The 15,423-nt window shown below is 41.6% G+C and overlaps 1 protein-coding gene across 1 annotated transcript in view; it reads left to right on the top strand.

Annotated features, from left to right (window-relative positions):
* Positions 1–611: 611 nt before the first annotated feature.
* The window catches only part of LOC146179080 (glycine receptor subunit alpha-1-like), a 66,126-nt gene continuing 51,314 nt past the window's right edge, over positions 612–15,423 (top strand). The window contains exon 1 of the mRNA XM_084579844.1: positions 612–988. The gene's annotated coding sequence lies outside the window, so the exon portion shown is untranslated. The remainder of the gene's footprint in view (positions 989–15,423) is intronic.

Here is a 15,423-nt window from a genome sequence, read left to right as displayed (position 1 = left end):
AGGCTTAAAATAAAACACTCGCTTGAAACTAAGGTGACTGATAAAACCTTCAGAGCCACAAGTGGTGACTAATACCTTGTTCTCTTCATGCACAATCCGTTATAAGTCAGCAACGTGTGTCATGTATTACATGTTCTGGGCGAATTACTGAATGATTAATTATCATATCGATTTACGGCCAGATATGAACTAACAGCAGTTTTTACGATGCTTGCGGCAGCCTGAAAAAAAAAATGTATTCAATACGCTTCAGCAAAGTGTCATTAATGTGTCCCAATCATCCTACACGAGTCCGTAGCCGCCTTAAAGGCGCTCGCAGTATGCCACGCCAAAGTAAACACTCCCAGCCAAGGGCGCTGGCGCCCATGCGCGCACCCATAGCGCCCTCCTGTGCCAAGCGCGTCGACAAAATTGGAAAGAGACGGCGGAAGCTGCGGACGAAGGAAAACGAAGGCCGGGCGAGGGAAAGCAGAAGGAAAGGAAGCGGAAAGGAAAACGTGGGAAAGAGGGAGTTCCGGTTTCGGCTGTTCAGTGAGTGAGCGCGCGTGTGAGTGCCCGATATCGGGAAGTGTCTTCTCAGCTGCCGGCCACTTCGCGCGGTTCTTTCGGCGGCGGATCGTCGTCTGCGGCGTGTGGTCGGCAACTCGTTTGGCGCCCATTGAGTGCCTGTACGGTCGGATGGTTTCTATGTGTTGTGTGCCCGACAATTGCCAGTTCTGAACGACTGCTTCGGTATGTACTGTTTCACGTGTGTGAGCACGGTTGTAGTGGATAGACCCACGTGCGGTGAAGGAGATTGTTAGGTTGCCGCTTGTCATGAGTCGTTGAAACTTAGACATTTACCAATGTGCGCTCAGCTTAGAAGTCTGCGGACAGTTGTCACTATGTGAAGGGTATTACACTTTTGCCTCGTCAACACTTCATTTGCCTCGGAGAAAGCAGAGAAAGGTGGAAAGAGCCGCCGTTCCATTCCTCGGCGTCCATTCTGGTAAGGAAAGTTTTTACGTTATTTATAGCTCGAGCTTATTTTATAATTATGCAACACGTTTCTTGCGCACAATTTATGTCTACCACATGGCTGACATACCCTATCTTATAAATCAGCGCAGAAAAAGAGTTACTGCGAGAGGCACATATCATCGTTAAGGAAATACGTTCCAGTTTGAACCATCAAGGCTGCACAAACATTGAATGCTTTGATTTACTTTTGTTCTAAACAAAAAAATTCATTGTGTGGTTTCAAGCACTTTCTGTACTTTGTAACCCTATTTAGTTGTGGCAGATAAAAATATATTTTGCAGAGACACTTCGAGCCAGCGGTTTATGCATGCCTTAACGTTCACTAATCAGTATTTAACTAAGTCTTCTTTCAGTGTATGCATGTATCACTGCCTTTGGATGGTTTCCATATTTCTTTTCTCTTTTGTAGCTTACATAGGCTGCAATATCTACAGAAGTAAATGACTCATGTTTAGATATTTCAGCTCCTTGTGCTTAGAACATCACATTTGCAAAGGTTTCGTTTTTAGATTAGTGTGTTTGCAATTGAATGCTTACGATTGATCATGGGTTCGATATAAATATCTTAGTGACTAAATTTGAATCCTTTCATTGAATATTTATTCTTTTACTTGCTATCTCACGCTTCTCATCGTGATAAATTTTGTACTGGTAAGGCAGAAAATACTAGGCATAAAATTTCGGCATACAATATAACATGCACTACATGTTACCGAAGAAAAGTATGTTTTTCAGACAGTGTATTCCTCTTTTCGAACGTCCTGATAACACCATCATGAGACCTGGGATGCATTTGAGGTCAGAGTTCTTTCAGCTTTCTAGATAAGTAAACTTAAATATTTAAAAAAGATTTCTCAATGCCTTAATTGCTTGAGCACAGTGCGAAGTCAATATATTAAAGTACTACCTGCTTATCTGGCAGATGCATCAACGCTGCGATTCTGAACATACCTTTGGTTTAAAGTCAAAGTTATTCTTAAAACAAATAATTAAACTCGAAATTCAAACTCTACTCTAACCAATATTCTGCACAGAGTGCAAAATCAAAGCAGGTTTCACTTTTTACACGCAACCAAAGAAAACGAAAGCCAAAATACTTCAGAACCATTATATAAATTTCACTTGCCGCAAAATAGCGTGCTTGAAAAAAAAAAAAACACCATTCATAGTCAGCAAAAACAAAATATGTAAGAGCTTTTAAATATTATCTGGATCTCTCGTACATCATTTTTCTGTATTTGTGCAGTAGTTTTTGTTGGCATCACTTTTCTGCAGTCGGTAGCTTTTCTGTTAGAACTACACAGACTTCTTTTGGTACAGAAAAATTTTGTTTTCCTGGGAGGGTCACATTTCGTTGCGATAACCAAAAATTTTCTCCTTTGATTTTTTTCGGCCTCATGTACGAAGTTAAACCTGCCTTCATTTTGCACTCTGTATAGGATACTGATAAGGGCAGAGCTTGAATTTTGACTTCGATTTTTCTTTTTATGGATAACTTCGACTTTAAACCTAAGGTATGCTCTTGCAGGTATATGGAAATAGCAGAAGCAGTACTTGCTTGTCTGGCAGATGCACCAACGCCGCGATGCTGAGGGCCGCTTTGTGTACCTCATTTTTCAGGAACATTTTACACGGAGTTTAAACAATATAATTTCATCAATGCCGAAAAGGCACCTCCAATATAAGTCAATCATATTGCACAATCGTGTTTTGTGAGGACGAACGCTCTGTCATAGTCATATTGGCTCAAAATATAATATACAATGTAATGTACAGAATGCACACAGACTGGTTTACGCAGGATATGATGGTCGGGAGGAATGCGCAACCCGGGAGAAAAGAAAATGATTTCGATTAAACAGAACACTTTCAGTATGGCGAACAATTCGCTTGTGGTGGAATAATATGAAACGTCACTTTCGGAATGATTGTACCAAGAGCGGAAATTGAAATTTCAGTTCTGGTTTTAAAGATGACTAACTTGCTGCTGCACTACCACTCGCTGTCACGGACACAGAGAAAGAAAACCGAACATAAAGCAATGAATTATCATACTCTCATGTTTACGGCTTGCTACCGGTATGGCTGGTGTTGCTGAAAAAAAATATATTTGTTTTCAAGAGGAAAACCAAGGGTGAAAATCGAGAAACAATTTTATTTTAATATATCCGTTGTTTAAATAAACTCCACCGCCTAGAAGTGAAGTAAAGGGTTGTATAAGAAATAAAAACAGCAATATTAAGAGCAGAATATTGATCCTGGTGTCATTTTTGCTTCCAAGAAAAGAGTGAGAATAAGGAAATAAGATTAGAAAATAGATCATTCGGAGCGACAAAGGTATTTTTATTAAATAATGTTGTTTATTGCCTGAAGGAAGAACGGGAGTTCAGAAATAAAGAAACAGGGTTGTTAAATAAGAAAAGGTGTTCTTCGAGGAAGTAAAAGAGTATGTTTATTTCACGCAGTATCACGTGTTTTTTCTTTGTTTCATGAGTAGCATGAAGTGCGATCGTTGTTTCGATAAAATAAACTGAGTGCATGCGGAGAGTTAACCCTTTGATCATTCTTTTTATCTTTTTTATATTAAGAAACGCTTTTTTTTTTCTAGGCTACGAAGCTTCAGAGCATTTAAATATTTTGACTGGCAACAAACCAGCAAGCTAGAAAAAAAACAACACCCTGCATCTTGAGTAGAAAAAAAAATGTAAAAGCCGCAATTTATTATCTGGTTCAATCGTAATGTCAATTTCCTGTAGTTGTAGAGCTGTTTTTTTCGGTAGCACATTTCTGCAGTCGATAGCTTTTCTGTTAGAACAACACAAACTTCTTATGCTGCCGGAAATATTTGTTTCCAAGCGAGGGTAGAATTTCTTGCGTGCACAAAGTGAAACCGGTTTTGATTTTGCAGTCTGTACAGGATATTGATTAGGGCAGGTAAATTACTGCTGAGTCGATAAAAGCTTCCTGTGTTCACTCTTTCGTGATATGATGTAGTCAAAACTCTTCAGACGCATAAATGTACATTTTAGTTGTAAAATGCAAAAGAAAACGCTCTTAACAGTCCTTCAGAATTTTTCAGCCACTGCTTGAAAATATTTAAGGGAATTTTGCAATGCTGAAGATGATGTAACTCATTGACTTCATTTAAAAGCTTCATATTTTGTATTGATTACTCTTTAGAGAACATTCATATTTTACTGTATTTTTATATAAACAAAACATTTTCGGACTGAATCACTCGATGCTTCAAAAGGTTTTTAAGGTGCTTTCATTTACATGAACATTTGAAGAAATAGCAATACCTGCAGTTATTAGAAGGAACAACAAGAACTATAGCTAGCATACGTAGCACTTTTGTGGAGATGATTAGGACAGATATATACTCTGAAGGGTACAAAGAATGCTAAAAACTGATAAGCACTGCTAAAAGTACGAAGCAAATTTAATGATACTCCTTTATTTGTAGTCATTTCTTTCCAATCTCCACTAAAAGGACACATTTTCAAGTCTTCCTTCAAGAGATAATTTTGGAAATACGCTTGGCCGGAGTGCCCCATATTTTCCTGCTGGATAGTAGAATCGTTACAGCTGGTGCCCTTGAGTGGTTAGAAGCCCGTCGAGAAGATTACGCAGGAAATTCCTGATACAAATTACCTCTCACTCAGTGAAAAACAGACAAGCACGCACTTTCCTCCTTTAAGGCCCCGACGCGACCGCATTAATGGCTGGTGTATGCGTCTTCCTTTGCTAACGGTCGCGTAGACTAATTAATTGGATGCGAAGGGAAGGAAGGTGTGGCAAAGGAATGCAGCACGATGACGTGACCGGATGAGGTTAAAATATTTGCAGAGTTAAAGTGGATGCACATAGCATAGGACCCGATTAGCTGGAGGAGTATTGGAGAGGCCTTCGCCCTGCAGGGGGCATTGGCGGGTGATGATAATTATGATGATGATGAATTACTCACCTCCTAAAAAGCACTTAGTACATGCTCACTATAGCGCAGTTATAAGCTGCTACATTATGTCCAAGAATCCGTCTTTTTCCCTAAGCAGTTCTGCACATGCTCGCCCATTTCCTCGTTGAAAACGAAGCAACAGCCCAGCTGCGCACACACAATTCTTGGCCTCTGTGATCTGCGCAGCCGGAGCCGATCCCACAGGCCATACGAAGTTCATGTTCATTACAGACTTTTATGACAGGTGGCGGTACGTAAGTGTCAAGTAAACGCATAGCCACTTCGCGGGCACCTGCGCCTCCCAAGGACGCATGCAGCCAGTAGCAGGTAAAAGAACCACTCTGCAAAGGGCGCCACATTTTGTGAAACAGGCAGATAGCCAACAAGATGTATAATGTTTTGCCTCAAGTAAGCATATATGAACCTGAACGCAGGACGAATAGCCTGCGTTATTTGAGATTCAAGGGTCGCGAAAGGTTTTCTTCCCGTCTCACAACCTATGAGTGCAGCTTTTCAAGTTGGTTCAGGGGTTTCGGAATGAAAGAGAACGTAGCCCCCAACCTCTTCCCCACGATGTCAGCTCTCAGCAACCACGTCTCAGTACTATGCCCATGATTCTTCACTCACAGCGCCGGCACGAGATTTCTTGACGAAATGCGCAATTAACGCTGTTGAGTTGATTATAGCAGACACATATTAAATAATCGATTTAGAAATTGTGCGTCCCTGCTTCTTTAGCGCAGGAGTAGCACCAAGTAGCGAATAGAATGACTTCGAATACTTTTCTCAAAAACAATTTTTTCCTCTTTAGTGAGCACAGAAAACACTGACGTTTAGTCGTCTAGCTGTGCCGTTACAGTAGAGCAAATTGCTGTTTTATAGTTAAATATATATTTATTTGATTTTCTCCCTACAGGATAGCCTTCCTTGCACTGGGAATTTTAAGATGGGCAGTATTTCAGAGTGACCAAATATTATTAATAGAGCCTACACTAATTAATAGGCTGAACAGAAGTGTTTTTGAAAGCTGATAATGATACCTGTTTGTTTAAAGTTACAGGTGCAGTGGAAGTGCGATTATATCTAGTTTATTTTACGTGAAAGGTAACTTAGCAAGTTGCTATTGCGGGCCGCGAATTAATGAAAAACGCAGCAATGCTTGCACATCAAACTATTTTCAGAGATTCGTCAGAGACTTCTAATTTAACACAAGCCCACCGCACCTGAAAGAAATAAAGATCAGAAGAGTGCATACTATATTACATTCCATAGAGCCTATACAAGACTTCGTGTAGACAAAAAGAGGCATTATTATGCAGTGTAAGAAATTGAAGGGTCAGGCATTACATTGTTTGCAGCCTAATAATACGAGTACTGACCACGCATTTTGCAATAAATGCCTTGGCAATCTATATCGCAGACATATCGATCACGGCTTCCTCAGTGAAAGGCCGCTGTATCTTGAGTGCATGCCTTGTTTCATTTTCAATTTTTCTACCGCATTTTATTTCCTTCTTGTACGATGTCCAAGTATTGTCAAAGCTCGTGCTTTCGAACTTTATTGCTCGGTTTTACCTCTCAGTGTGCAATACGACACAGCCCGTCTCAAGGGTGGACCAGGAAGTACCACACGAACGCACACCAAGTATACACTGTATCTTCTTCGCAACTTAGCAGCTTGTGTTGCCCGTCTTTCTAGCCCAATATTTCTTGAAGAACGTCTCAGTAATTCATTGTGATTGCTCCATATACAGTGCGGAAAGAGTGTCTCTGCCGTGCGCTGGAGCGTCTAGATGGACGCCCACTGACTGAAATCAAAATTCTATGACACTGGCCGCGGCGATTGTCGTCGGTGAAGGCCTCCCAGGCACTGCGCCGCTTCATGCAAACCACAGGCCTGATCTGTGGTTTGCATGTTGTGGTAGCTGTTATTTTGCTGTGATGTGACGTGATGTGATGTGACGTTATATAGCTGTGATGTGACTATACTGATTTCACCCATCTCTCTATTACTCATCACGTTTATATCCCCTTACCACCTTCCCTCATTGCAGAGTAGGAAACCGGTTACTTCTTCCCGTTAACCGCTCTGCCTTTCCTCTTCCTCAACTTCTCCTTCTCCTGTCCTCCCAGTCTTTCATAATGCTGAAAATGTTATAGAACCGATAACTGCGAACGCTCCATCTGCTACCACTCTTGTGTATACTTACTTCTAAAGAGCAAAACAAGGCACCGCTAACCATTCTCGAGATGCATGACAAGCAATCAGAATTTTGCTTCGAGTGGGGGCGGGCTAAGAAGTGTTCAGTTCTAAGTACGTTTTTCCTTTGTACAAACTACGTTCCCGGATGTGCTTCACAGGAATGTACAAGGAACAAGTTCCAAGAAAAATGGTACTTGCGCGTGCCGACAAAACAGCTTACCATTGATGCTTTGTTTGTCCACTCAGGGATAAAGCAATCATTAGTCTTCTTCAAGAACGCTCTCTGCCTGACTTCTCCCGCACGCTGCCACGAAATTCCTGTGCTTAAACACAGGCCTTAAAGGACTGCTAGCTCGAGAATTTCAAACAGCTTCCATCAATCAATCTTAGGAAGGCATGAGCTCCAAAGTCAAGACTGCCGCACGTTCGGTGCTCAGTGCGTGTACTTGAGGTAGGGAATTCTTTCTCACCTTGCAAAAAAAAAAAGAGAACAATATGTACGTTAAACTACATCATTTGAACATAGCCGCAAAAATCATCATATCTATAACTGTCAGCACAACCTCTATTTCTTCAGTATAATGTGTTTTATTTTGAAGGATGGCGTTATCTTGAATAAAAGTGAATATTTTATGTGTGATCATCTGAAACGTTCTAGAAAGAGTACTGTTTAGCCTTTTTTTATTTTTCAAGAATTCAAAGGGTAAAATTTCAGACATATGAATGGAAGCCAAGAAGAAAGGGTGTAAGATTTGATGTACCAGACACGACTTGAGTGACCATCGCTTCGGTGCAAAGACCTTTTGAAAAATGCATTTAGTGGTGTATTCTGGATTAGTTTGAAATTGTCAGTGCAAGAACTAATACACCAAAAATTTCATCTCAAGATACTCTCTGTGTCTAAGTCACACCTTTAAATCTTCTATCAACATATTATAGAAGCTGATAAAAATTGGCACATGACTAGGCAGCTCTTTCAACTGAAATAAGCCTCCAGACCGCATGCATTCCAATCAGAAGAACCACTTTATGTCGGCTTCGAATGCCGCATTAGGTTAAACAGCCTCATATAAAAAATTGCTTTAAAGTTTCCAGCAAATATATGCTGTCTGGAAAGGCATAACACCGTACGTTTACTGCGTTCCCGTTCGATCAGGACAAGCTCATGCATGCTTTTCTTTTCATGAAAGTTTTATTCTTGTAAGTAATAATAGTATTTTAACAGTAGCCAAGCCGCTTTTGAAGGCAGGTAGCCGTGCGAATGGGGAGCACCTTCCCATAGGTGTGCGCGTAGGCACATCTTCCCACCTTATAAGTAAGCCTGCATTCTCAACTGGTTGGATGACTTCTATTGCACTGACGTAGAATAGTAACCATCTCTCAATTTCTGCGGGCACATTAGTCACAATTTGGTAAATGAAGCTCTTTTTGACCCAAGAAATGTTTAGCGTGATGTTTAGCTGTATTTTAGCGGCTTTTAGCCATGCATATTTTCACTTTAGCTTCCCAGGTAACAATTAATAGCAGTAAAAACGCTTCAACGAACCCCGGTACTTAAGTAACATGGTATGACAAGGATAAAATCGCCGTTTTGAAATGAGAGGCCAGCCTGCAGACGGCACTCTCTAGTTTTATGAAGAAAGCTTTTCTAGACTCGCCGCGAAGCCGTTGTGCAGTGCTTATGGCACTGGAAGTGTGCGCCCAAGTATGAGGGATCGAATCCTGGCCGCGGCTGCGGATTATCAATGAAGATGAAACGCTGGGCTTCCGTGTGCTGTGAGATATCGCTGAACGATAAAGACCCCCAGGCGATGGAAATTTATGGAGCTCTCCACTAAAGCACCTTTCATAGCCTGGGTAGCTTTGCGACATTAAACGCCGCGACTGGGCTTCGATGATACCCAGTACGATAAAATTGTCTTCCCTGGCCCCCGCATGAGAGCACTATACTATATTGCCGCCGCGAATCACGCCTCGTCTAAAACAGCAAAACACTCCCGCGCTGTGGCGGAAACATCGTCGCCTTCATCAAGGTCTAAATGCAATATACTGTCCCGCTGTGCAGTGGACATTTTCGTCTTCTGCAGTTCAACCTCCTCCGCTGTTCATTTAACCTAGCCATAGACGTATGTCTTATGGGTGACTGTGGACGAGGTGCGACAGCGTCGGCGCGTCTAGTATTGAAGCAGCAGTAGCAATAGGCCAGGCTTCAGCATTCGTGCAGTGCAGATACTGCATTGCTCTCGGAGATTTTTACAAAACACTAAGACGTATGCAAGGCTGCTCTCACATTAGCGCACTTAAGAATTTTTGTAACGCACCGATAGACATAAGTGCTTGTGCACGTGAGACATCACCAAGGAAGGAAATCTGCTGTACGTCAAGTATTGAACTAAAACTCATGACGCTATGGGTATAAACACAGTGATAAACCGAAGTTGCTGGTTAGATTTCGAATAAAGGTTTCCGAAGCATTCTTAAGCGAGAGCGTCAAACTTTTCGTCCACCGGGGTCGCATTGAATGCGGTTTGGCAGAAGGCGCCGGTGATGTCAAGGCTCTCATAGCGAATCAGGTTTGAAATTTCTCGGAAGCTCTTTTCTTATTTCATGCATTGAGAGCTTTCCAATAAAGAAGCAAAATTAAATCCGTTTGATCAAGAAACAAACGTGAAGATGAAGTAATATAAGTGCATGAAAAGTAATATAAGTCCATAAATATCACTAGAAAGCGAGGACTAAGCTCGAATTGCCTTCGACGTGCAGCTAATGCACTACCTAGAGACAGCGGAGAAATAATCGATAGTAAAAAAGAGGCAAAAATGGTTTATTAAAGTATGGTCCAAAAATGTAAAGGTTGGACCAAAAAATGTAAAAAACGATAACTAACAGTTTCCTAACAATTTTTTTTTTGCAGAGAGATCTACCCACGCTATCACGTTAGAATTGAGTTAGATGTTTAAAAATGCATTCTGGACGTTTTTGCGCACTTCCAGGGGGGTTGATATGACTATTTACAGCACGGAGGCTCGACGTTGAATGGAAATTAGCGTGACATATGGCTTTTCAGAATACTCGATAAAAGCGCGTGACAACGAACGCGCCCCCCCCCCCCCCCCCTTCCCGACATTTAAAGCGAGACACGAAAGTCAAGTTCTCACCCGGTACAGCATCCCATATATCGACAGTCCGTACTCAAGCAGAGAGTAGATCACAGGTCACATTTCTATATGCAATTTATTCCAAACAGGAAACGGCACCTGACCAGCCTCCGCCCTCCACACGAGGCTCTTGAATTTACTCTCTAGGCAAGTGACCATCAACTTCATCATCCTGCAGCTACTGTAAGACACCTTTCTTTCATAGACCTCTTGAATAACCTCTCTCCCTAATAGCCGCTGCTGCTTGTCCCAGAAGTGTCGTATTCTAATCTGCATCCCTCAATTTCTAGTGGCCCCTGATATCGTCCGCTTCTTTAAGGATATACTCGGTTGCATTCGCATTTTGCATTCGCATTAAAGCCCCCTGAATTCTCTCCAAAATACAGGAGTATTCTGCATCCCGAATATTTCACATTACGGCGTCCGCTTCAAGCGCTCACCGAGTGAGGCTCCTCAACGAAAGAGTGGAGTTCAACGAGCACGAGCACGCACTTTACCAGACCCCATGCTCTTCCTCTGCAAACCATCCCGCAGTGCGTGTTGATGTTATCCTTTATGTCCTCCTTTGACACCCCAGAGCGAAGCTGCTTAGGTGCACATGTAGGCACTATAATGATTCATGAAACGCTCAGCATCTGGACAATTTGGTCACTACCAATTCTATTCTAAAACATATTGCGAAATACTTTCGAGCGTAGCCCTTCCTTGCCTAATTACATTAAAGGAATCATAATACAATGTCCAATTGGTCGTAGTTTTGCATGCAATGCCTGCATAGATATGAAGATTGTTCTGTTCTAATATTCTTCGATGTTGTCCTCCAGGTTATCTATTCCCCTCTTACATTCACTTGCGTAGTATATGGTATATTTTTTCTTATACCGCGTTCTCTTGGTGGAGGCGCCCTGCGGACATAAAGATCAGACTGTTTTAACTAGAACCATTTTAACACTATAACGTTAAATGCCCTATTAAGAGAATATCCAGCGTCGGGGCCAACAGGCGACGTTGGCGCAGCGAAAGAAAAATCTCTGCTAACATGGTCGCGTATTTACTTGTCGTAGGGCTGCATGACGTTACGTTTGGTGGGAGTTACCAACTCTGGCATCTCTTTCCATATAGAAGCGGGAGCGAGGGGCGGCCTTTGTAAACTATTGGTATTATTGACTACCCGGGCGTTCTCCAAGTATCCCCACTAATTTCTAGTTACAGTAACCGTGCTTTTGCGGCATTTGTTACAGCGTTCTTAGTAGATAGGAGTCAGATTTGCGTTTGGCTTTCATTTGTCATTTTGCTGAGGCTTTGTAAAACCGAATATATAATTTATACTCACTTCTCGACTACAACTTTTTTGATTGATTATTGACGTTAGAGGTTTTAAATATGTGCTTATCCCAGTTGTTGGATCTCTGAGATTATTCGACTTTAGACTGTGGTTCATCTTCCCTTTCCATGCTGAGCGCAACCTCTGCTATTTCTGGCTCTTTATGCTAGCAATCGTCGCCGGGGAAAAAGATTACCGTTCAGAAAAAGGGTCAATGACTGCGATTAATCTGAATAAGAATCGGACTGCTTGTACAGTATGCTTTAGCGAGTGATGGAAACGGAAAATATATGCGACAGACCATAGGATGATGAATGGCTTGCGATGTCAGCAGGCTTTCACATGATGCACAGCACACAAAAGGAAGACATCTCCGTTACTGCTTCGTTTTCATTGCCTTGCCTGCATGACCCGAAAACTACTAGATTGCATTCAGCCGCTGCTTTAATAACAAAACGCATGTCAAAATCTTGCGGTTTCTTTTCGCCAGCTTCAGATCAGTAATATTCCGGATGACAACCATTGTCTCTTCTTTTCTGTTGCCTTAAGCTCCCTGAGCGGGGATTGAACCAGAGTTTAAAATTTTGCCTTTTCTGCTCGTTCTATTTTCTTTAGCGCTCATACTTATCAAAAAGGAACACAAAGAAATAATTTCCAGATCAGCGAAGCAACGAACAATCATTCCGATTTCAGCTTGGTAATATGAATTCCTAGGTTAAAATAGATTGATAATCTTTTGTTGTTTGTAAACGGCCCTTATTTGAAGAATGTTTGGCATAAAAGGGGCGCCTTTTCAGAAGTTACAATTATTAAAGTTCTTACATTATATATATATTGCAACACACGGCTATGCGCGAACCGTTTGCTTGTTGTACGAACAGTGAATTGTGAAGACAGCCGGCTTTCGATTAGACTGCCGTGGCAATCAAGCAACGCATTTTTCCTGGCGTAGAGTCGGTGGCTCCTCTATTATATATCAGTGACAGGATGGGTGGAAAACATTTCGCGGTTCCTCGGAGAAGTTTATGACGCAATCAAGAAAAAAGCAAGCTTCTCCGATTTTTAGGCACCGCCAAAAAAGGAAGATAATTGGGTCTACGCGGATAATAAAAGTGAATATGACCAGGAGTTGAAAAAACAGTAATCAAATTTATATATAAAACTAATATTTAAGAGGCGGAGGACGAGAGCCATTGATAACACCCCGAGCATCCCAACGATTGTTTCCCCTTGGGAAACGTCATTTTCTTTAGCTACTCTCTGCTGTAGTTTTTCTTGGCTGCTCTCTGCGATAGCGATGCTGCATTCGCAGAACGGCATGTGCAGCTATTTTCAAATTGCTAAACTGCCTCGTTGCTGTATTTTACGCACGTCATTAACATGTTATATAATGAATTGAAACTTTAATGCACAAAAGTTTGACGGTTTAATTAAAAAAAGAAATTGCACTCAGGTTACTCTCCATATCTGGTTTAACGTTCTGTCTCTCTGGCCTTTATCACACATAATGCCTAATCAAACCATGTTTTTTTCTTCACTTATCACATTTGTACTGCCACGCTAAATCCACAGGCAAGCGTCGTCATGGCCGGCCGAAACCGTCCAGCCCCGCCAGTTTTTAATGATGCTCATTCTCAAGTTACTGCTAGAATCTGGTAACCTAAATTTTCTTGAATGACGTGGGGGACATCGTGCTGGAAAACTGGCCACCCTGCATTCGCAATGTTTTGTGTCATCGGCGGTACCTGTAATCATAGAAAAACGCTAGCATTATCTTAATTCATAAGAAGGGTGACGCTAAATATTTGAAATATTACAGACCGATCACCTTACTATCTTTTACGTACAAGGTATCTATTAAGGTAATTGGTATTAGAATCAGGAATACCTTAAACTTCAATCAACAATAAGACCAAGCATGTTTTCGGAAAGGTTACTAGATCGTGACCATACTATCTACCAGTTGATAGAAAATTTTAACAAGCTGGTATACATAACACTCATTGATTGACAAAAAGCATTCAACGCAGCAGAAATCTCGGCGGTATTGCAGGTATTGCGAAATCAAAATGTAGATAAGCCTTATTTGAATTTACTGGAAAATAACTACTGTAACTGCCCAGCAGCCATAGTTCTGAATAAATAAAGTAATAAAATTCTGCTGCTACTTACCTTCAAGACAACACAAAGTTCTATTGAATGCAAACAGTAGGTGTAACACTATGTGTAACACTAAGTGATAGAAAGCGTGTAGAGTGGGTCTGAGAAATAACTCGGCCACTGGCATTCTAGTAGAAGCCAAGAAGAAATGGGCGGAGTATGTAGTGCGAAGAGAGGATACCCGATGGTCGATAAGGGTAACGAATTAGATACCAAGGGAAGGAAAGTGTAACAGGGGCGGCAGAAGTTCAGGTGGGCGGACGAGGTTATAAAGTTCACCGGGCTAAGTGGATGCAGTTAGCTCAGGTTAACTGGAGGAACATGGGAGAGGCCATCGCACTGCAGTGGATATAGTCAGGCTAATGGTGATTGTGCCCCCCGACTAAAGACTAACCTAGCGTCACGTATCATGCGGGGGTGAGGGGTGCTCAGGTATTAGCCAGATCACTGTTTACTCCGCTGCCTTTGGCATCAAAACGCAGGTAAAAAGAGGATTAGCCAACTTGCTATCATATTTGATTATCACATAGGTGTAACACCACCTTATATTCTTATCATCAAAGACGGGAAGTCAAAGAATCATAAAAAGTGGTTGCTGCAATTTCTCCTTGGTCTGACGAGTTGTAGTCGATTGTTCGTTGCACTGTTACTAGACATTGACGTCGGGCGCTGGTAGTATGCAATGTCAACCAAGAAGCTGGTGTTTTTAAACTGTGAGCCAATAATATTTTCGTTGCCCGTTGCGTTCGCCTGTTACTGCAGAGCCAATATTGCATTTTCATTACAAGAGCCTTTATTTTCATTTCGTTGAATAAATCCAAGACTCAGGACTTTTCAGGCGTTGATGTCTGTGCAGCTGCCATTTCTGATTAAAACTGCAACCTGGTTTTAACCACATTTAGTTCGTAGTCGCCAGAAAAATTTTGCATTAAAGAAAATGGGGTATTGTTCACTGTATCCTCACATGTAGCGGAACTCACGAGATATCAATATTAGCTCCTCCTCTTTTAAATGATTCAGGCCTGGCAGACTGCTGTTTAAGACTGCACTAAGGAAGTCTTTCTGAGGAAGGCTCAAGCTAAAATAGTTATAAGCGCACATTAAGGGAATGGCAGGTGGGAGTGGCAGATTACCTTGTATTGCTAGTATAGAAGCTGAAGAAAAGTTACAATTACATCTTTTCCACATTGTAACCTCTAAGGAGTTCCGGTTAGCACTACCTAAGCGTCGTCCGTTCCCTGGATGCATTTAAGTAACCAAAAAGTCCCCATTACTACAGGAGGTGAATTTCAAGCGCTTGTCTCATCCATCGTTCCTCCGCTTTTTCTTGTCGTTCCCGCAGCTTAAAAATTATTCCACACCAACTCAGCAAGTTGTCTGCTCTCGTTAGTTCTCTTAAAGTATAAAAAATCACCTCCTTTGGCGTTTAACGCACCCCATATGTAAAAACCTCATGCCGAGGGCCTTTAGGTTTTTCTTGACATAAAAATAATATAATAGGATTGGTATGGCTTTGTATTGTGTTTTGTATTGTGTTTTGTGGGGTTTAACGTCCCAAAGCAACTCAGGCTATGAGAGACGCCATAGTGGAGGACTCCGG

This window comes from Amblyomma maculatum, chromosome 9 (genome assembly GCF_055883805.1).
Source record: "Amblyomma maculatum isolate TAMU_Amacu chromosome 9, ASM5588380v1, whole genome shotgun sequence".
NCBI lineage: Eukaryota > Metazoa > Arthropoda > Arachnida > Ixodida > Ixodidae > Amblyomma > Amblyomma maculatum.
Note: the sequence above shows the minus strand (reverse complement) of the source record. Positions and strands in the feature narration are given on the sequence as shown.